Raw genomic sequence first — 22,347 nt, 5'->3', positions numbered from 1 at the left:
CACACCATCATCACCACACACCATCATCACCACACACCATCACCACCACACACCATCACCACCACACACCATCATCACCACACACCATCACCACCACACACCATCATCACCACACCCCATCATCACCACACCCATCATCACCACACAACATCATCACCACACACCATCATCACCACACACCATCATCACCACACACCACCATCACCACACACCACCACCACCACCACCACCACACACCATCATCACCACACACCATCATCACCACACACCATCATCACCACACACCATCATCACCACACACCACCGCCACCACACAGCATCAGCACCACACACCATCACCACCACACACCATCACCACCACACCAGCGTCACCACACCATCATCGCCACACACCATCATCACCGCACACCATCACCACCACACACCATCACCACCACACACCACCACCACACACCACCACCACCACACACCATCACCACCACACACCATCACCACCACACACCATCACCACCACACCATCATCACCACACCATCATCACCACACACCATCATCACCACACACCATCACCACCACACACCATCACCATCACCACACACCATCACCATCACCACACACACCATCACCACACACCATCCCCACACACACCATCACCACACACTATCACCATCACCACACACCATCACCACACACCATCACCACACACCATCATCACCACACACCATCATCACCACACACCATCATCACCACACACCATCATCACCACACCACCACCTCGTTGATTATCATCATCATCATGTGTATATATATATCCTTGTACGATCGTGAAGGTTTCACAAATAATGTGCTTTTGCGTTTATTAATTCTGTAACAACTACTTGTCAGGGATGGTACACCGCCACTTGGTGGAGGGTACACCACCGCCACTTGGTGGAGGGTACACCACCGCCGCTTGGTGGAGGGTACACCGCCACTTGGTGGAGGGTACACCGCCACTTGGTGGAGGGTACACCGCCACTTGGTGGAGGGTACACCGCCACTTGGTGGACGGTACACCGCCACTTGGTGGAGGGTACACCGCCACTTGGTGGAGGGTACACCACCGCCACTTGGTGGAGGGTACACCACCGCCACTTGGTGGAGGGTACACCACCGCCACTTGGTGGAGGGTACACCGCCACTTGGTGGACGGTACACCGCCACTTGGTGGACGGTACACCGCCACTTGGTGGAGGGGACACCACCGCCACTTGGTGGACGGTACACCGCCACTTGGTGGACGGTACACCGCCACTTGGTGGAGGGTACACCGCCACTTGGTGGACGGTACACCACCGCCACTTGGTGGAGGGTACACCGCCACTTGGTGGACGGTACACCACCGCCACTTGGTGGACGGTACACCACCGCCACTTGGTGGACGGTACACCACCGCCACTTGGTGGACGGTACACCACCACCACTTGGTGGACGGTACACCACCACCACTTGGTGGACAGTACACCACCACCACTTGGTGGAGGGTACACCGCCACTTGGTGGAGGGTACACCGCCACTTGGTGGAGGGTACACCGCCACTTGGTGGAGGGTACACCGCCGCTTGGTGGAGGGTACACCGCCACTTGGTGGACGGTACACCACCACCACTTGGTGGAGGGTACACCGCCACTTGGTGGAGGGTACACCGCCACTTGGTGGACGGTACACCGCCGCGAGGTTTGAATATCTTTTGCGCTGTTGTTCCTGTTGTTGTCCATCCGGCTCGAAGGAGGGCATAGCCTGGAGACATCCGTGCGTTGGGAACACATTCCCTCTCCCTCTCACCCCATGCCTGGTAGGACTGACTTGTTTACGAACTCGGCACCCCAGCCCTCCCCCTGCCCCACACCTCCCCTCCCCCCTCCCACCTCCCTCAAGGCGCCGCATCTGCTGCCAACCTTTAATGCTGTTTACGTGATTTTATGCATCATCCACCCGCGTGCTGCCCCTCCTGTCCGCCTTCTTATGTCTCTCATCCGTGAACTCCTGCTGTTGCCTCTTTGCAGCTCTTCGAGTTTATCGCAGACATTCTGCATCCCCTGTACCTCCTGGTATTGGCCATCCCTGCTCCCCTTCAACCGGAATTTCATCCAACCAGCTCACCGTATGATTTGCTTCCGCACCGCTGCAGATGAGCTTTAGGACGGGTCTGGCATTCCAACGGCTTGGGTTCTGCTTTTTGAAAGAGACCCTGGTAGGTCTTGGATCCGTTCATCTTCACTATCGCGCCCGTTAAGTTTTACAAGTAGAACTATTTTGCCTGAATCGGATCGCGGGTTTTTGGACACCTTCATAAATGCACCGTCAGAACAATTCCCGATTAAAACAGGTGTAAGTTACCTGTACCAGGTTGGTCCCAGGGTTCCATTTCCATTGGCCACGGAGGCTGGCTCGTGGACTACTACTGAGCCATTTGGAAGCACGGTCCGGTTGGCTTGTTACTTCAAAACCTGTGCTGATGTTTTCCTTTGTTTGCCACCCTGGAAGCCTCACAGTAATTTAATAAGAAGCCGAGGACTTGTGACCTGTGTGTGCAGTGATCAATAAACTTGTGTAAGGTAACAGGGTAAGGGGTTCTGAGAAAACTTTGATTTGGCCTGAGACGTTCCACAGCCACGTTCAGTTAACCCAGGTGAGCAAGGTATGCATGTCCAGATGTTCTGGATGACCTGGCAAGCCCAGGAAGCGAGCATGGGATGTGACTTGGGTGAGTGCAGGCAGCAAGCACGGCATCCAATGCGATTCAGATGTGATCCCCCCCTCTCCTCCTCCCCCACGGGATCCGTGCACGGGCATCCGACCCCGGGATCCGTGCACGGGCATCCGACCCCGGGATCCGTGCACGGGCATCCGACCCCGGGATCCGTGCACGGGCATCCGACCCCGGGATCCGTGCACGGGCATCCGACCCCGGGATCCGTGCACGGGCATCCGACCCCGGGATCCGTGCACGGACATCCGACCCCCGGGATCCGTGCACGGGCATCCGACCCCCGGGATCCGTGCACGGGCATGCGACCCCCGGGATCCGTGCACGGGCATCCGACCCCCGGGATCCGTGCACGGGCATCCGACCCCCGGGATCCATGCACGGGCATCCGACCCCCGGGATCCATGCACGGGCATCCGACCCCCGGGATCCATGCACGGGCATCCGACCCCCGGGATCCATGCACGGGCATCCGACCCCGGGGATCCGAGCACGGCCATCCGACCCCGGGGATTCGAGCATGGGCATCCGAGCATGGGGATTCGAGCACGGGCATCCGAGCATGGGAATCCGACCCCGGGGATCCGAGCACGGGAATCCGACCCCGGGGATCCGAGCACGGGAATCCGACCCCGGGGATCCGAGCACGGGAATCCGACCCCGGGGATCCGAGCACGGGAATCCGACCCCGGGGATCCATGCACGGGCATCCGACCCCGGGATCCATGCACGGGAATCCGACCCCGGGGATCCATGCACGGGCATCCGACCCCGGGATCCATGCACGGGCATCCGACCCCGGGATCCATGCACGGGCATCCGACCCCGGGATCCATGCACGGGCATCCGACCCCGGGATCCATGCACGGGCATCCGACCCCGGGGATCCGAGCACGGCCATCCGACCCCGGGGATTCGAGCACGGGCATCCGAGCATGGGAATCCGACCCCGGGGATCCGAGCACGGGAATCCGACCCTGGGGATCCGAGCACGGGAATCCGACCCCGGGGATCCATGCACGGGAATCCGACCCCGGGGATCCGAGCACGGGAATCCGACCCCGGGGATCCGAGCACGGGCATCCGACCCTGGGGATCCGAGCACGGGCATCCGACCCCGGGGATCCGAGCACGGGCATCCGACCCCGGGGATCCGTGCACGGGCATCCGACCCCGGGGATCCGAGCACGGGATGCGATCCTGGCGGGATCCGAGCACGGGATGCGATCCTGGTGGGATCCGAGCACGGGATGCGGGATCCGAGCACGGGATGCGATCCTGGCGGGATCCGAGCACGGGATGCGGGATCTGAGCACGGGATGCGATCCCGACGGGATGCGATCCCGACGGGATGCGATCCCGACGGGATCCGAGCACGGGATGCGATCCCGGCGGGAAGCGAGCACGGGATGCGATCCCGGCGGGAAGCGAGCACGAGATGCGATCCCGGCAGGAAGCGAGCACGGGATGCGATCCTTTTGGACATCGATTTAAACTACTCTGCCGTGTCCCACTTTGCTTCGGTTATCGCCACCCTGGGATAGAATTATATCTTTATTTAATATTCACTCCCTTTGGCTTGTTTACTGAATCGTAACAAAATGTTCCAAATGTATCACTAACTCTTTCTGTTATAACACCGGCGCTGCTCCGAATAGGAAATGAATGTTCGATGTACAATAAAATGATGTAGTTGTGGAACGCGAGGTGGAAGATTCCATTTGTTGAGTCGGTCGGGTTCCTCTCCCCACGTTGTTGTTGTTATACGATTGCACTAACTGTGGTGAAACACCCGCATTTGGTAATCTCTGCTCGACTGGTTGTGTTCTGTCGTCACTAAAGCAACAACTTCATGTGCGATTCCTGAAACTAAAGTCAGTCCTCTTCCTTTAAAGATGATGTTTCCTCAAACATCCTTAAATAGTCATCACTTTGCTTCCTTCGTTATGTTGTGACAATGTTTGTTTTGTTGGGGAAATGAAGATTTTTTTGTTGTTGTTGTTGTTTCGTGCTGGCAGGATGACTTAGACCTTAGATCTGCACACACTTCACTTTAAGCTGTCTAGTCTGGGTTTGAATCCCGACCCAGCTATAAACTGTCACCCCGGCGTTTCACAAGCAGGGTGATTCATCAATGTGCGTGCCGTCTCTCGGATGGACGTTCAGCTGACATCCCGTCTGCCGGCATTAGTTTGTGGATGGCATTAGTTGGTAGATGTTAAAGATCCCATGATGTCCTTTCACGAAGAGTCGATGCATTACAAATTCCTGTCCGAACTACTGCTGGGAAGGCAATGGCAAACCACCCAGTACAACCCTTACCACGAAACTGATTCAGCAGCACCGACGCTCTACAACAGTGAATGGTCTTCAGAATCAGAAATGCGAGCTTCTGTTTTGATTTCTGGGTAGTGCTGGTGGAAAGTGGTTGTATTGTGCACATGTTTTCGGATCGGCCAAGGTGATTCCGTCACGGTGCAGTGAGGTGACTCTCTCGCTCAAAAGTTCAAGGTGTTCTGCCCTTTCCTGTTGTCTGTAAAGATGTTGTGAAATGATGCCTTGTTCGGCATGTTGGTAAACAGCATGAAACAGGTGCGCATACAACCAACAGAATGGCACGAACAGGTGATCGGATGATTTCCTTCAAGCCAAGGCACCGATTGCTTCGAGCGTGCATGGAGCGTTTGAGTGAACGTTCCAGGAACTCTTGTACGCACCATCTTCGATTCTCTGGCTCCGCCGTGATAAGGTTGCGCCGATGTTTGTGCCGAGCCTTTGTAACCCAGGCGCAAGCTTGCATCATGCTTGCCTGCTCTGAAATAGCACCCCTTCAGGCCTGGCACAGCTCGCCCGGGAGGTTGGTGGTAATGTCACGTGGCTCGATGGAGTGGGGCGTGAGTTTGGGGCCATCGGTCCTGATTCCTCATGAAGGAGTTGTAAACCGACTTGTGCTTCGGTTGTGATTCCGAGAGCGTTTGCTACGCAGTACTTGCATTTGCTCTCAGAGGTTCGAGACCGGAATGAGGACACGCTACACGTACCACAGCTACCCAATCGTTGCGCAGGATTGGGAACAATGCGTGGTTGTACAATAACACTGCAACCTTGCCCGCAAAGTCGACTTGGAGCGATAGTGCTTTATGGCTGTGGTTATTTGCCGAGATAACGTGCGATAAGCAGGTTCTTCGTACAGATTGGGAGCTGAGGGTTCGAGCGTTTTCGGCACGTCGCCGCTGATTGCCGCACCATGCATGGCTGCATGTTTCGACTACGTTTGTTCTTCTTTTCTGTGCTCGTCCAGTATGGGATGTCGAGGTTCTTTAACAATAGGCCTGCCCGATGACAATGGAACAGTTGTGATCTGTGTGATCTTTAACGCACACTGATGAATTCTGAGGACTGGCACACGCATTGATGAATAACCATGCCTGTGAAATACCAGGATGACGGTTTACAGTTCAGACGGGATTCAAACCCAGGCTACACAGCTTAGAGGCAAATGTGCATACCTTTAGAGTTTAGACCATCCTGTCAGCCCAGGAGACAATGGATTCCAACCTCTGGGGTTTGAACCTGAGATCCCAGCATTGTTAGCTCTGTTCATTTCAAGTTCTCACATTTTATATTTACATTGTTGATATGTCAATCGTAAATGTTTATTGTTAGAAATCAATTGTTACACACACATTGTGATGTGCATTGAACGTTCACCAAGGCAACATCGACGGCATTGCTGACGAGTTCGATCATTATCATTATGTTGTTGCTTAATAAATGGTCACTGCCTTACAAAGTTTGTGGTTCATCATGTTTGTGCTTGTATATGTGCTCAAATAGTTAGCTGTTGCAAAATGTAATCCTTGAGGTGGTGTTTTCAGTGTGAGAACTTTGTGAAACTTGATTTGATCCTTGCTGCTGCTGTGGTGGCTGTGGTGGTTGTTGTTTGTGTGATCCTTCCATATACTTTTATATACTTTTCTATTGCTTCGAGAAGTAGTCCTAACAATAATTTTGTGCTCCTTCCGTTTCCATCACGCTTTATTCTAAATCTAAAGGGTTCCTGCTGTCTTCTTTTGGAACCGCTACAATAAAGCTCCAAGTCCTCCTTCTTCTTCTTCCATCTTGGAAGAAGGGTTTTTAAAACAGGAATCCTATTGATTAAACGGACAAATTATTAATCCACAAATTCGATGATTACCTTTTCAACAGTCACACTTTTATTATTCAATGACAACAGGAACCCAGTTTGACGGACACACACACACACACACACACACACACGGACTAACGCTTCCCCTTTTAATCATGGAGGTTTTGGATTTTGCTATTTTTCTTTATCTTTTTTTGTTAAAATTGTTGCCGATGGAAAAGCTAAGCAAAGTGAACAAAGATCCATCAATGGGGAGGTGGACAACAAATGGACTTGGGGTGGACACAGAGACAAGTAATGGGGACAAACTTTATCAGCGTTGCTGTTAGACAGCATGCGATGATGATTCCCCTCCTTGAGGAAGTGAAAGGAAGAGAAAGATTGGACTCTTGTTGGACGGATATATATATATATATATATATATATATATATATATATATATATATATATATATATATATCTATATATATATATATATATATATATATATATATATATATATATATATATATATATATATATATATATATATATATATATTGTTGTGGTTGACCAAATTCGCAAACCACCATTCAGGTCCCTTAGGTGAGATATCTCGGTAAGTATATGTGTAGTTAGGCCCAAACCCGTTGTCTAGAGGGAATAAATGTCATTCATGCGTGCTGCGACTCTTCAGGATAGCCGTTTTTCTTTTACTATCTTTATTTTGGACCAACCGCCATTATTACCACCACCAACCACGTCTCAACAGTCATCACAACATCAACCACCCACCACAACGCCGCTTCACCACAACAGCCACGACCTTTACCGTCACACCTCGCAACCGTCGCATCGCCACCGTTCTTGCGCCGCTTATGGGTACCGGTACTAGACTCGTGCAGGGCGCGCACCGAACAGCGTGTACAAAACATCACGGACTTTCCGCAGAAAATCGGATCAAAAACGACTCACGCCCACTTTTGTTCCGTCCAATCGGTGAGCGAGGGGCGATTTGGCCCCGCCTCCAGGGCGTTGGAGGGCGGTCGCTATATGCAAATTCATGGATCAAAAAGCACACGCCCACTTTTTCTCGGGCCAATGGGGAGCGAGGTGAAAGGTCGAAGGCAGGGGGTCAGAGGCGAAGCCACGGGGCTTATATAAGCGGCTGCGTTCGTCAGAAAAGTAGGTGTGCGTTGGAAAGAGTGCAGTTGGGAGTTCGCGGAGTCGGAGTGAAGAGGACGGAGCTGTGGAGAGGCGGCGGCGGCGAAGGCAGACGAGGGGGTGCTCGCGTCGGTGCCGGGAGCTGCACACCAGAGAGGCCAGCAACGCGACCGAGGTGGAGGAGGAGAGGCTCGCCGCGGGACCCGAGACAGGGTTATATCCTCCTTTCCCCGAGCATCAGCAACCCCCTCCTGTTTCCCCCCGCGCTGAGATAGTGCGACAAAGGGGGCCCCCTTCCCACCCCCTGCCGGACACTGTCCGCGAGGCCCGCGGAGTTGAGGCACCACCGCCGCTCCGCGTCTCATCATCAGACGGGTAGGCCCGACACGGTCTCGGCCCCAGGCCCGCCTACCCCCCTCATCCTGGAGGGTGGTTCTCTTTTCTTTTGCTTTGGGAATGTGTGTTGTCGGCGCCGTCTGTGAAGTAAAATTGTATAAGTGTTGCCGTGTGCTCGCGTAGTCGGTATTAGATCTGCATTGTCGCATTTGCTTTTTGTCTTCTTTTCTATGTGCTTTTGGTGGAATTGTATATGTGTGCTTTCCGTTCATCGCGAATAAATGTGCTTTATGTTGAACTGTTTTCCCGCTTCGCTTCGTCATTTCTTTCATTGAATCCTCATCTTGCTTCACGTAAAGGGTTGGTAGTGGGCTGAATACGCCCGATAATTAATCGAACCGTCGAGGCCGACGATAACACCGCTCGGTTATCCCGATAGTACGGAACGGGTCGCTTAAGTGGCCCGTGTCCGAAGTCGACCTGCGGCGAGGTGCGATCGCCCGGTCTACCCTCCGTGTGGGTACTTAGGTAGGTCGAATTTGGCGAGCAACCCTATCCCACGCGGGGGCCGATTGGCTCGATCGCGGTGAGACCGAAAGGTCCACCCGTGACTGGTTCCCGGCGTTAGTCCGAGAGGGTCACGACTGGATTGTCCGTCCGGTGGGCGACGTGCCGCGATTCGAGTTACGTGGCCGTCAGCACGCCGGCGGGCGCGAATCTGCAACACTGGTGTCAGGTCGTGCGATACAAATCCATCGCCCTCCTCGCGGCACTGGTATCGGAGAACAGGAAAACGGGCTCTCCTGTCTCCAGCTAAATTCACGGGAATCGGTCCAGGGGTGAGAGAAGCGACCCCCGATTCCCTCCAAATTACGAGCGAGCGAAATTAACCCTTCACGAGAAGCAAGATGGCGTCTCAAGGCGAGCGGGAGCCGGGGGTATTAGAAATGGATGTAGAATGTGTAGAATCCATGGCTCAGGATGAAATCCCCGTGCAGGAAATGTTGGTTGTACAGGAAAACGAACTCGCCCAACTGAACCCAGAGCCCGAAATGGGTGCGGCAGCGGCCGCGGTGTATGACACCTCCCCTCCCCCTCTCCACCAAAACCCTTCCCCAACCCCTGCCGAAACGGCTCACCCAAGCGCACCCGACATGGCCCAGCTATGCGCCATGCTGGCGGCAATGACAAACGAAGTGAAAAACGAAATAAAAGGAATGAACGAAAAGATGGATACAAATACAAATGAAATGAAAAACGAAATGAAAGGCATGAACGAAAAGATGGATACAAATACAAATGAAGTGAAAACGACGATGGATGCGAATACACAGCAAATGAGGGAAGAAATGAAAGAGCTGCGGGGTGAGACGCAGAACATGGGAATGAGCCTAAAAGGAAGCTTGGAAGAACTAAAAAACGAAATGAAAAAGGAAGTCGACACGATACGAGCGGAGGTGACCGGGTTAAAAGAGAAAGTAAAAGGAGTGGGAGTCGCAATGGAAGAAAGTAAACAAGAGAGGGTAAACGAAATAAAGACGGTGGTGGGAAAAATAGACAAAGTAGGAAAAGGATTGGGAGAAGTAAAACAGGGACAAGACCAAATAAAGGAGGAAATAGGGAGGAACACGACGGCGATAGAGGAATTAAAAAGAGAACAAGGGAAAATAAAGGAGGGATTGGGAGCCGTGAAGGAGGACTGTGAGAAAAGACATCGGGAAATGACAGACAAAGTTGAAAACCTGCGAAAGGAGGTAAAAGCGGAGACACAGAAAGGATTAAAAAAGGTGGCGGAGGAATGTAGAAAGAGACATGAGGAGGTAATTAATGAAATGGAGCGGAAAGCCGGAGAAAAGACAGAGGAACTGGGGGAACAGATAGGAAAAAACCGGGGCGAGACAGAAGAGCAGTTTAGGACAACGAGGGAGGAAATATCCAAGACAAATAAGATGGTGACACAGGTACAAGGGGAGGTGGAGCAAATAAGAGAAAAAGTCGGGGAACTGTCGTTAGGAACGATAGGGGAGGAAATAAATGGGGTAATAAAGGGGAAAATGGAGAAGAGACTGACGGATAGGGTGGAGGCCCGGTGTGAGAAGCAGGGTGGCCTCCTTCGGGAACAGGAGGAGAGGATATACTCCCTTGAGGCGGATCGTGCCCAGGTGGGGCCGGTGTCACAAGGCGGAGGAGGAGGCTTGCCCGATGCGGGGGTGAGCATGCCAAGCTTGGGGAGGGTAGAGGCCGCAGGGTCTTTTGGCCTAATGGGGGTACCCAGAATGACTGTTCCGGGGGGTGTGCAGAGTGCGAGTCCAATGGCTTGGGAGAGTAAGCGGGACGACGCGGGGCACGGACAGACGCGGACAAGGGTGGTGGAGCCCCCGGGCAAATGGCTTGGACCCTGCGGGAGTGAGGCACCGTTGGGACTGGGGAGGTACACTCCTCCCGGAGTCCCTAGGGAACGGGAGGAGACCTCGAAAGAACCGAGGGTGCCGCTACCCCCGTACGATGGCAAGACGGACTTGAGGGCATATATGGCCCAGTTCCAGTGTGTTGCCAGAGGCAATGGCTGGAACGAGGTGCAGGGTGTGGCACAACTCACAGCGGCCCTGCGTGGCGTGGCTTTGGAAGTCCTGACCACGGTACCCAGTGAGGGGGCGACCCTGGAGGATCTCCATTCGGCCCTAAAAAACCGATTTGGTATGGACCAGCAGAGCGAGCTTGTTAAAGCTCAGCTCAACGGGCGCAAACGACGTCCCCAGGAATCACTGGGAGAATTGGCACATGACATTCGCCGCTTGGTGGGGATCGCGCACACCAACATGCCACCGGAGTACCGGGAGGAGATTGCCCTGGACCATTTCCTTCGAGCAATAGGGGGCACCGATGTCGGAGCATTGCTCACCGTGTGGCGCCCGGACAACCTCCAGAAGGCGGCTGATACTGCTGCCTGCTGGGAGGCAGCCAGAACGCCATTGGGAGGGGCTGGGCGCCACGCGGTGGCAGTCCGACAGGTGGACCCCGTGCACAACAGTGCGCTGGGAGCCGGGGCAACCCTGGGCGACCAAGCGCGAATGGAAAGGATGGTGCAGGGCATGTTCGACCGCCGGTTCGGGAGACCTGTGGAGAGGCGGTCGGGCCCGGGAAGGGCGGGAGATGGGCCATCGGGGGGTACCCCAATTCGGAATGGAGGGGGGTATAATTCGGCGTACTGGAGGCAAACACCTTACCAGAAGAGGTGTTATAATTGTGGCGCAGGGGACCACCTGCAGCGGAGGTGCAACGCCCCGCGCAGGGAAAGGCCCCCGCGAAGAGAAGAGCCACGTCCCCCTAGACCACCAACTACACCACGGGTCAATAGGGATAGCCAGGCCCAATCATCCCCCCCCCCACCAGTCCCCGGGAAACTAAGAAGTGCCGAACATGTAGGGCCGTGTTCGGCAGACTCAGACGGAGAAGAGCCCTCAGAACTGCGACAGGTCATCAGTTGTGGCCAAATTGGCAAAGGTAGCTTAACAATTCGGTGCAAGATTGCCGACGTAGGGGTAGACGCCGTGGTGGACACAGGAGCAAGCGCCACGATCATCAGCCCTGTGGTCCTTGATTCGAGTGTAGACGGTTGGGATGAGATCCACCGTCTGCAAAACCATAGTTTGCAGCTAGCTACCTGGGCAACGGCCCCTATCATAGGACGTGGTTTCGTGTCGTTTAAATTGGGCACTGTGAAAACCAAGATAGAGGTTTGGGTGGCAGAGGTGTACGACCCATGTCTAATAGGGTTGGATGTGCTGACGGCCGGTGGTTGTAAGATCGACTTGGGCCGGGGGGTCATGCAGTTGGGTGGTGAGGAGTTGCCGTTAGGAGGCGTGAGCACGGATGAGAGGGTGGAGCTGGAGGCTCCTGACTCCGTGGTCATTCCCCCGGGTGCCGAGGCGGTGGTCCCGGCCCGGTGGCGAGCACCCCCAACGTGGCAGGGCCCCTGCGGCCTGGCGGAACTACCGGCAGGGCCGTCAACCCCGGGCTTAGTCGTGGGCCGCACCCTGGTAAGTACCGACGGGCCAATAGCGCCCGTGCGGGTGATAAATGTTAGCACGGAACCACGCACTATCAGGAAGGGCACGAAGGTGGCAGATTGCACCCCAGTAAAAGAGGTCGCAGAGCTGAGGGACGATAACGTCGAGTTGGACCGGCCCCAGAGGGAGTCTCCAGACTCGATTAGGAATTGGCCCGGTCCCATTTGTGAGATGGTAAATCGGAGTAGTGTAGATTTGGTGGATGCCCAGCGGGAGGCCTTATACAAGCTGGTCGACCGACACATCGGGATCTTCTCCTTGTCACCCGAGGATATTGGACGTACGGGCCTGATGCAACATCAGATCCACACCAATGGGGCCCGGCCTGTCCGTCAGCCTGCTCGAAGGCTCCCATGGAGCAAAAGAGAGGAGGCTGATGAACAGGTTGAAAAGATGCTCAATGCAGGTGTCATCGAGCCCTCGGGAAGTCCTTGGATGTCACCAGTTGTGCTGGTTAAAAAGAAGGATGGGACCACGCGTTTCTGTGTGGACTATCGCCAGCTGAACAACGTGACACTCAAAGACTCCTATCCCCTGCCTAGAATTGACGATACCCTCGACGCCGTTGCAGGCTCGAAATGGTTCTCAACTTTGGACCTCAAGAGTGGGTATTGGCAGGTGGAGATGGATAAGACGGGGAAGGAGAAAACGGCATTTTCCACAGGGAAGGGACTGTATCAGTTCACTGTGATGCCGTTCGGTTTGTGTAACGCCCCCGCCACCTTTGAGAGACTGATGGAGCGTGTACTAGGCGGCATGCCGTGGCAGTCATGCCTGGTGTATCTGGATGACGTCCTGGTACACGCTAAAACATTCACCCAGGAGATAGCCAATTTGGACCAGGTGTTTGGGCACCTCAGGCAGGCAGGGCTGAAATTGAGCCCAGAGAAATGCACTTTGTTCGCGACAGAGGTGGCCTATCTCGGACACGTGATAGGCCGCGAGGGGGTGAAGACCGACCCCGGAAAAATTACAGCGGTAGAGGAGTGGCCCGTACCTACAACTGTCAAACAGGTACGGGGCTTTTTGGGACTTTGCTCCTACTACCGGCGTTTCGTGGCAAACTTTGCGGAGATAGCCAGGCCCCTTCACCGGTTGACGGAGAAGGGGTTGAGATTTAATTGGACGGAGGAGTGCCAGGAGGCCTTCCTCAAATTAAAGGGGTGTTTGACATCCGCACCTGTTTTAGCGTACCCCACCGATGACGGGATGTATACCCTGGGCACAGGATGGAAACTAGTTAGGGGGAAGGGTTAGCTTAGTTAGACCGACTTCATGGGGCAGTGGTAAGTCCTCATGGAGTCCGTGGAATGGATTAGTTAGAGGGATTGTAGCCAGATTTAGGTTGGGAAATAAAATGAATTATTTGGAGACAGTGACAGACTTGTGGATATGTAGAGGGGACGTAGCTTAGCTACGTAGTGTTAAAAGGAACGTGCTACTAGTTTAAGGGACGACGTGGGAGCACGAGTTAGGTAGGGGAGGTAGTTAGAAGGATGGCAGAGTTCAGTGGTGTGTGTGTTGAAGAGAGTTGTGAGGTGGAGACATGAGTGAGTGAGGCCAGCGGGTCTGTGTGTATGGAGCGAATGGGGAATGCATGGTGCGATGAGTGATTGGGGGGAGGAGTGACTCCCGCCCAAGGGACCCCGGGGTCAGTGTAGAGTGAGTTAGGGGGTTAGTTAAATTGAAAAATGGAGGTCGTTTTGTTGGTGGGGAAGTAGGCTCGAAACCCGTTTGGAGGGGTGCAGGAGCCCTGTTGACGGGCTTGGGAGCGTGGCTGCGAAAGGTGAGTATCGCTGAGTGGGTACCCCGGGCACCAGGCTAGTCGGCCGTGGTAGGCCAAGGGCCCATGGGGGGCCGGGATAGCGTAGTGGGCACGGGTGCGCCTGCTTGGTGCGGGGGCCCGGGGCGCCATTAGCCGCGTGGGCAGTGTTGTGGGCGCGGGTGACCCTCGGAAAGGGGCCTGGGAAGCCGGCCTGCCACGTGTGCGTTTCAGGGGAGGTGCCATGGGGGGCACTCCCCGGTGTTAGGGAGCTGGTAGGCTCGGAGGCAGTGTAGTGCCCGGGGGTGCCATCGTCGTAGAATCGGCAGAGGGTCGTGCCTGCCAAAGAGAGCCACGTGTCCCAGCCATGAGACCGTGTGAGGGCACGGAGAGAAAATTGGGGGGCGAGGCCCGAAATTGTGAGGACACCAACACAGGCGACGGGAATCTGGGTTGTTAGAACCAATAGTTTAAGCGAGAGGCGCTTGTTGAAAGCCCCGGGGTAGTTTAACAGTTAAATGGATAGGTAGATTAGGAAGTGTACCCCTCCGCACCATCCATCCCCTCGCTCTCGTTGTGGGCCGCTGGACCCACTTTGGTTATAGATCGCTGAACTCTGGGGAGGCCATTCTGAGGCTTCGTTGGGCCTCGACACAGGACGCTAGCTCTCCCTTATTCCCCTCCGGGAAGGGAACGTAGGGGTTGGGAGTAGGCTAGGTGACAGGATAGGTTAGCCGAACGAAGACGATAAAGGGGGTTAGGGGACGATTTATAGTGGGGAAGTAAAAAAAAAGGAAATTAAAGAAAAAAATAAGTTGGGGCTAAATTGGGGTTTGACAAATTAAGGGAGTGGGTATGTACAGTGACAGGCAAAGGCGATAGGTGGGAGGGAGACAGGTAGGTAGGTCCGAGCCCGCCTACCAAGTGGCCAGCACCACCGCACTCCCTCCACCAACCTCCACTGAACGGCAAAGGCTGGCCAACTTCATCGGCTGGCCGTGTTTTGCTTCAAGGCAGAGGCCGGCCAACTTCATCGGCAGCTGTTGTGTTGCTGCAAGGCCTGTGCCGGCCGGATCATCTGCAGCTGTGGTACTTCAAGGCCTGTGCCGGCCAGTTCATCTGCCGCCTGTGTTTGCCTGCAGCGGCCTTGTTCTGCGGGCTGTGCTTGCCTGCTGCCTTTGCCATGCCATGCCCACTGCCCACGTTCACCAGCCCCGTTCAATTTTTGCTTTGCCCCCCCCCCCTGTTCATTGCCATGTGCGTCAGGATCAAGGCAACAGTTTGCAAGCTGCAAGAACTGCCCTGTTGGCAGCTACAACACGGGCCTGCAGTGGCGGCCCGTGCACCGTGTTTGCGTCCAACCATTCATCCATACATTCGTTGTGTTCATTGCGTGTGCCACTTGAGCTGGCACGGAGACTGCATTTGTGCAGCCCATGCACCGTTGTGGTTCACTGCGTTCAGTTCAAAAGGGAAGGCCTTGGACTGCGTGTGAGCAGCCGGCCACGTTCCCTGTCACCTGCATTGTTTGAGCCAGAGACTGCATGCGGGCAGCCTGGCTCCCTGCTAACTGCTTTCTTTTTGCAGAGTTCAGTGATCCTGGGCCATGGTTTAGTGTAAAATTTGTAAGTTAAGTTTAAGATGTACTGTAAATATGAGTGCGCCCCCGGCATGTCTGTCCTAGCGCCGGCAATTTTATTTAAGTCGTCCGTGTGAGTGAGTTTGTTTAGGTAGTTACGCAGCCCTCAGGTTATTTATTTTGGGGACACGAATACCATGAATGTCGCACTCAGGGATCCGTAGGTAAAATGTACTCGGGGAAAACTACACATGATGGCACACGAAAATTTGACGACTCGGGACGAGTCTGTAAAAAGGGGAGGGGGTAGTGTTGTGGTTGACCAAATTCGCAAACCACCATTCAGGTCCCTTAGGTGAGATATCTCGGTAAGTATATGTGTAGTTAGGCCCAAACCCGTTGTCTAGAGGGAATAAATGTCATTCATGCGTGCTGCGACTCTTCAGGATAGCCGTTTTTCTTTTACTATCTTTATTTTGGACCAACCGCCATTATTACCACCACCAACCACGTCTCAACAGTCATCACAACATCAACCACCCACCACAACGCCGCTTCACCACAACAGCCACGACCTTTACCGTCACACCTCGCAACCGTCGCATCGCCACCGTTCTTGCGCCGCTTATGGGTACCGGTACTAGACTCGTGCAGGGCGCGCACCGAACAGCGTGTACAAAACATCACGGATTTTCTGCAGAAAATCGGATCAAAAACGACTCGCGCCCACTTTTGTTCCGTCCAATCGGTGAGCGAGGGGCGATTTGGCCCCGCCTCCAGGGCGTTGGAGGGCGGTCGCTATATGCAAATTCATGGATCAAAAAGCATTCACGCCCACTTTTTCTCGGGCCAATGGGGAGCGAGGTGAAAGGTCGAAGGCAGGGGGTCAGAGGCGAAGCCACGGGGCTTATATAAGCGGCTGCGTTCGTCAGAAAAGTAGGTGTGCGTTGGAAAGAGTGCAGTTGGGAGTTCGCGGAGTCGGAGTGAAGAGGACGGAGCTGTGGAGAGGCGGCGGCGGCGAAGGCAGACGAGGGGGTGCTCGGGTCGGTGCCGGGAGCTGCACACCAGAGAGGCCAGCAACGCGACCGAGGTGGAGGAGGAGACGCTCGCCGCGGGACCCGAGACAGGGTTATATCCTCCTTTCCCCGAGCATCAGCAACCCCCTCCTGTTTCCCCCCGCGCTGAGATAGTGCGACAAAGGGGGCCCCCTTCCCACCCCCTGCCGGACACTGTCCGCGAGGCCCGCGGAGTTGAGGCACCACCGCCGCTCCGCGTCTCATCATCAGACAGGTAGGCCCGACACGGTCTCGGCCCCAGGCCCGCCTACCCCCTCATCCTGGAGGGTGGTTCTCTTTTCTTTTGCTTTGGGAATGTGTGTTGTCGGCGCCGTCTGTGAAGTAAAATTGTATAAGTGTTGCCGTGTGCTCGCGTAGTCGGTATTAGATCTGCATTGTCGCATTTGCTTTTTGTCTTCTTCTTTTCTATGTGCTTTTGGTGGAATTGTATATGTGTGCTTTCCGTTCATCGCGAATAAATGTGCTTTTATGTTGAACTGTTTTCCCGCTTCGCTTCGTCATTTCTTTCATTGAATCCTCATCTTGCTTCACGTAAAGGGTTGGTCGTGGGCTGAATACGCCCGATAATTAATCGAACCGTCGAGGCCGACGATAACACCGCTCGGTTATCCCAATAGTACGGAACGGGTCGCTTAAGTGGCCCGTGTCTGAAGTCGACCTGCGGCGAGGTGCGATCGCCCGGTCTACCCTCCGTGTGGGTACTTAGGTAGGTCGAATTTGGCGAGCAACCCTATCCCACGCGGGGGCCGATTGGCTCGATCGCGGTGAGACCGAAAGGTCCACCCGTGACTGGTTCCCGGCGTTAGTTCGAGAGGGTCACGACTGGATTGTCTGTCCGGTGGGCGACGTGCCGCGATTCGAGTTACGTGGCCGTCAGCACGCCGGCGGGCGTGAATCTGCAACAATATATATATATATATATATATATATATATATATATATATATATATATATATATATATATATATATATATATATATATATATATATATATATTGTTGTGGGCCGGGGGTCGGTGGCGAGAACGACCACTAGGTGGGGAAAGCTTGTGTCGTCTCCCACCAAACTCCCCGGAATTGTAGACCGTCGCTCGGATAACTCCGTGAGTCGGCGGGTCGTTTAACCGACCGTGGTTGCCAATATTTCAACCGCGTAGCATAGGGTCTATTTGTCTATAACCAATTTACCTAATTAACTACGCGATTTCGACTACCGGGGAAACCACGCCCTCGGCACATCTTGCTCGAACCGGGTCACTCTACCGACTGCGGTAGAGTTCCGACTACCAACTCCGGTTCGGGTGCAGCCGAGCGGAAACTGCCAAAGCCGTGCCGGCTGGAATGAACGGATTATCGGGGATAAAACCCCGCCTAAACTCAGATCCGAACCATGCTGAACCAATTCAAGAAGATACAGAAATGGACTGTGAATATTTCTTCAAATGCTTATTTACAATAAAAAGACAAAGGCAAGACTTAACGCGAATATGCAAGAAGGAATATTTACAATGAGCAAAAACACTTGTTCAGATCTACTTGCAAGACGGGGCCCACACGCAGACACACACACACACACAAAATGAAAAGAAACCCAGAGTCTTTATTGGACCCTCGTAACCGTGGAGAGACAAGCTGGGGTGCTTTTCTTGTAGAGACAAGAGGGTGGTGGAGAGACAAGTCAGAGTTCGGTGGTGTACCTGACCGTTGGAGGAAGGGCATGCTCCATGATGCGGCACCTGACAAAGGTCGTTGGTCTGGTCCCCAGTCGCACGTAGGGACTCGTGGTTCGTGGCGGAACTCGGTGGTGAACAATCGGGGTCCACGGAGGGAGGTCAGGTATGTCCTTCCTTAAGGCTCCTCGTAGCAGCCACCGTGAAACTCCAGAACCCCGTACAACCGCCGTGAAACAAAACTGACTGCTTACAGCCACCGTGAAAGCAAACTCGACCCTTTACAGCCACAGTGACAGCAAACTCGACCCTTTACAGCCACCGTGAAAGCAAACTCGACCCGTTACAGCCACCGTGACAGCAAACTCGACCGGACCCTTTTTACAGAGAGTCTCGGAGATTTATTAGCCTCTCTCCATGGGGAGGGGCCCTTGGCGAAAACGCACCTCGTTGTCCGCCTCTAATTGAACAGGGTCCTGCGGCCCACCTTTCCGGGGCAGGGCCTCGGCCCCTGCCAGGAGACCCCAGTTACTCTTCCACGTGGCTTCGCTCTCGACGAGTAACAGTGTCAGCGCCGCGAAGGTCATCGTACAAGAGTTACATCGTTCGTGGGAGCCGACAACTGGAACCGCGAGACCCCCTCTCGGCAAGTCAAGGTATGAGCAGCCAGTCGGTGGTGATGGAGCGTGATGGGCCGAAGAGGTCATGCAGATGGGATCGTTTATTAGATGTAATAACCCAACTAAAAGAAATCGCAACGCACGCCTTTGATTCTCCCACTAGACAAAAGGAAGGGGATCTGACTACACACATACTTAACGACATAACTGACTTTTGGGACATCTGTATGTTGAATGCAAATGGTTTCCAGATCCGTAACAATGTTTTAATATATAAAGTTCTTTCTAACAACTGACTGATGTTAAAGATCGGTGCCTTCCGGGTGACTGAGAATGCTGAAATTTTGCATGCCGATGGAAGCCAGTACACTGGAAAAAAAATCATAGAATCGTCAGACAACATCCATAAATGAAAAGAAATAAATGAAAAATGTAATGCAGGTGAGCAACTCAAGACAATGGGGAAGCATGCTTTGTTTACAATGTGTAAGCATACCCTGCGAGTATGCACACACACATATATATATATATATATATATATATATATATATATATATATATATATATATATATATGTATATATATGATAAATAAAGACCCACCCACATCTCTCACCTGTGAATGGAGGGAATAACCAATCAGCTGTCACCTAATCAATTAAACCCAGGTGACTACGATTAAACATATAAATTGACTCCTCCCATGCTCTTCGAGCCGAACAACCTGCATAAAGCAACCAAGAAACGCTACGCGACATCGGCCATTATAAAGCTCGTAGTCTTGTTTCGCCAATAAGCAATGAAACCGGTCAGACAGCTGATGAGCTGTGTCGCATTGGGATTCCAATGTGTAGACTATTTGAGAATGTCTCTATCACTGTGGAAGTACTCTGGGAGTGGTTTGAAATAGCATAGGGCTTACCTTGGTAGCCTTTCTTGGTTGCTTTATGCAACTTCTTTGGATATATATATATATATATATATATATATATATATATATATATATATATATATATATATATATATATATATATATATATATATATATATATATATACTAGTAAAGGTGCCCGTCTTCGACGGGCGTTACTGGCAACATATGGTAAAAGACAGATAGCATGAATGTATTTTAAACAATATATTATATCATTTTTATCCATTGATTTATGAGGATGTTTAATATCATTGTTAGGATCAAGGCTAGGGCTTGGACTTGGGGGGATGCTTGCAACAGAATTTTCATCAGAGGAGTGACTTGAGGAGTCTTCATATTCCTTGTTATTATTGGCATCTGCCATCACGATCGAACTCTTACTTGTGAGACGGTTGAAGAAGTACTTTCACGGAGCGGTAGACTCAAGGCTCACTGAAGCACTGAAGGCTCGAAGGCTATTTCTGTCGGTTCAAATTTCAAGGATCAAGCAGCCATTGTTGTTCAATTCAAGTTGGATTGCCAGATTTTTATGTGCACGTGCTCAATCCCACACCCACCCGGAAAAGACCCAAGTACACTGTCAGTACTCACCTCCACATTAAAACGATGATCATGATTTTGGGTTTAACCGTAACTGACCGGGCGATACTTTGTTGGCAGTTGGTCCAGATGGGCAGCGGGTATCGGTTGATGAAAATTTCAAAACGGCAACCATGCATAAAAAAAGCAAAGAAATACTTTGTACTTAGTCAGAAAGTCATGGTTTTGTGAAGAAACTACGGCACATGGAAAGTGCAAATTTGTCAGGTATGAACTCAACTGTTTTCTCCCCAAATGGAGCGTGATTCTATGAGCCGAACTCATCTTGGTTGTCCTCTAAAAAATGGGAAACATTTTTATTTCTTTTTTGTGCAATAATTCCTCCTATTTTGCAAATGGAGTTTTTGAACTGTTTAACTACCATAATCATCAAAACGAATTTTGAGGGGCTTCTTAAGGAAGACAATAATATCATTACTATACATGTCAAAGCTTGTTTCATTTCATACAGTAACAAAAATCTGATGGTGGAACAAAGGGGCGTGCCAAAATATTATAATATATATATATATATATATATATATATATATATATTGTTACGGCTGTGGAAATTTGCAATACACCAGAAAGGTCCTCAGGTTAGATATATCGATAAGTTCATGTGTAGCTCGTCCACACCCGTTGTTTAGAGGGAATTTCCATGTTCACCGGGCTGCGATCCTTTGAGATAGCCGTTTTTCTTTCTCTATCGTTATTTTGGACCAATAATCCCCCAACAATTCAAACACCGCCACCTTCGCCTCTTTACCTCCACAACTCCACCCCGCAAACATTGCTTCACTGCCATTCTCAAACGACGCCCGCCAACAACGAAACCACCACAGCAAACCCCCCACCACCTTCGCCTTTCTCCTTCCACAACCATCAACCACACCACCTGTCAACACCGAACGTCGTGCTGTCCAGGGCCCGTTCGGTGATTGTTGCCGAACGCGTCGAGCCGCGAGAACAAATGGATGCCTTTACGGGAGAGGAAATCGGATCAGGGGAGGTTCACATCCCCTTTTTCTCCATCCAATGGGCGAGTGTCTGGCGGTGTGGCCCCGCCCCCAAGCGCGATGCATGTGGATTCCTTTTAGGAGGAAATTTGGATCAAGAGAGGCTCACGCCCCCTTTTTGCCCGACCAATGGCTGAACATCGGGTGGCGTGGCCCCCGCCTCCAAGCGCGTTTTGATCTGCGAATTTACATACACGCCCCTCCCCCGGTCTATAAAGACGCGAGCACAAGGTGACTCGCGGCTGCGGAGCTGGTCGAGTGAAGACGGAGGTCGTCGTCGAGGTTGTCGTTGGGTCGTGGTCGAAGTCGTGGAGTCTGAGTCGTGTATTTGCGGGGATTGGACGGCGAAGGGGACGGAGCTCGGAGTTGAGGTCGAGGGACGAGTCACGGAGTGAAGCAGGGATGCGGAAGAGGGCTCAGGGGTGAGAGTTCGCCGGAGTCGGTGCGGTCCCAAGGCCCCGCTAGCGGGATGGAGCGTCCGCCATTCCCCTCTCTCCACCCCGAGCATCAACAATTCCCCCCATCCGCGCTGAGATAGCGCCGGTAACCCCGTCCGTTCCCCACCCCAACCGTGGTGTCAACGGACCAACACGTGCCTGCGCAACACACGCCTAAAGGAGCTCACCGACCACGCCAGGGGCACGGAGTCAGGCACGTTACGCT

The 22,347-nt window shown here is 52.9% G+C and overlaps 1 protein-coding gene across 5 annotated transcripts in view; it reads left to right on the top strand.

Annotated features, from left to right (window-relative positions):
• The window catches only part of AKT1S1 (AKT1 substrate 1), a 39,316-nt gene that overhangs the window by 447 nt on the left and 16,522 nt on the right, over positions 1–22,347 (top strand). For 2 of the 5 annotated variants that reach the window (XM_085886842.1, XM_085886841.1), the window contains exon 2: positions 2,045–2,232. The exons of 2 other annotated variants lie outside the window; for them this stretch is intronic. The gene's annotated coding sequence lies outside the window, so the exon portion shown is untranslated. Of the gene's footprint in view, positions 1–1,767; positions 1,834–2,044; positions 2,233–22,347 lie in introns of all 5 variants that reach the window. One more of the 5 variants, XM_085886843.1, reaches the window with a different exon arrangement.

This window comes from Eptatretus burgeri, chromosome 6, assembly GCF_056783735.1.
Source record: "Eptatretus burgeri isolate ZD-2024b chromosome 6, Ebu_testis_v1, whole genome shotgun sequence".
In the NCBI taxonomy this organism is placed as follows: Eukaryota; Metazoa; Chordata; class Myxini; order Myxiniformes; family Myxinidae; genus Eptatretus; species Eptatretus burgeri.
The sequence above is the reverse complement of the archived record's forward strand: the minus strand, read 5'-3'. Positions and strand labels throughout refer to the sequence as shown.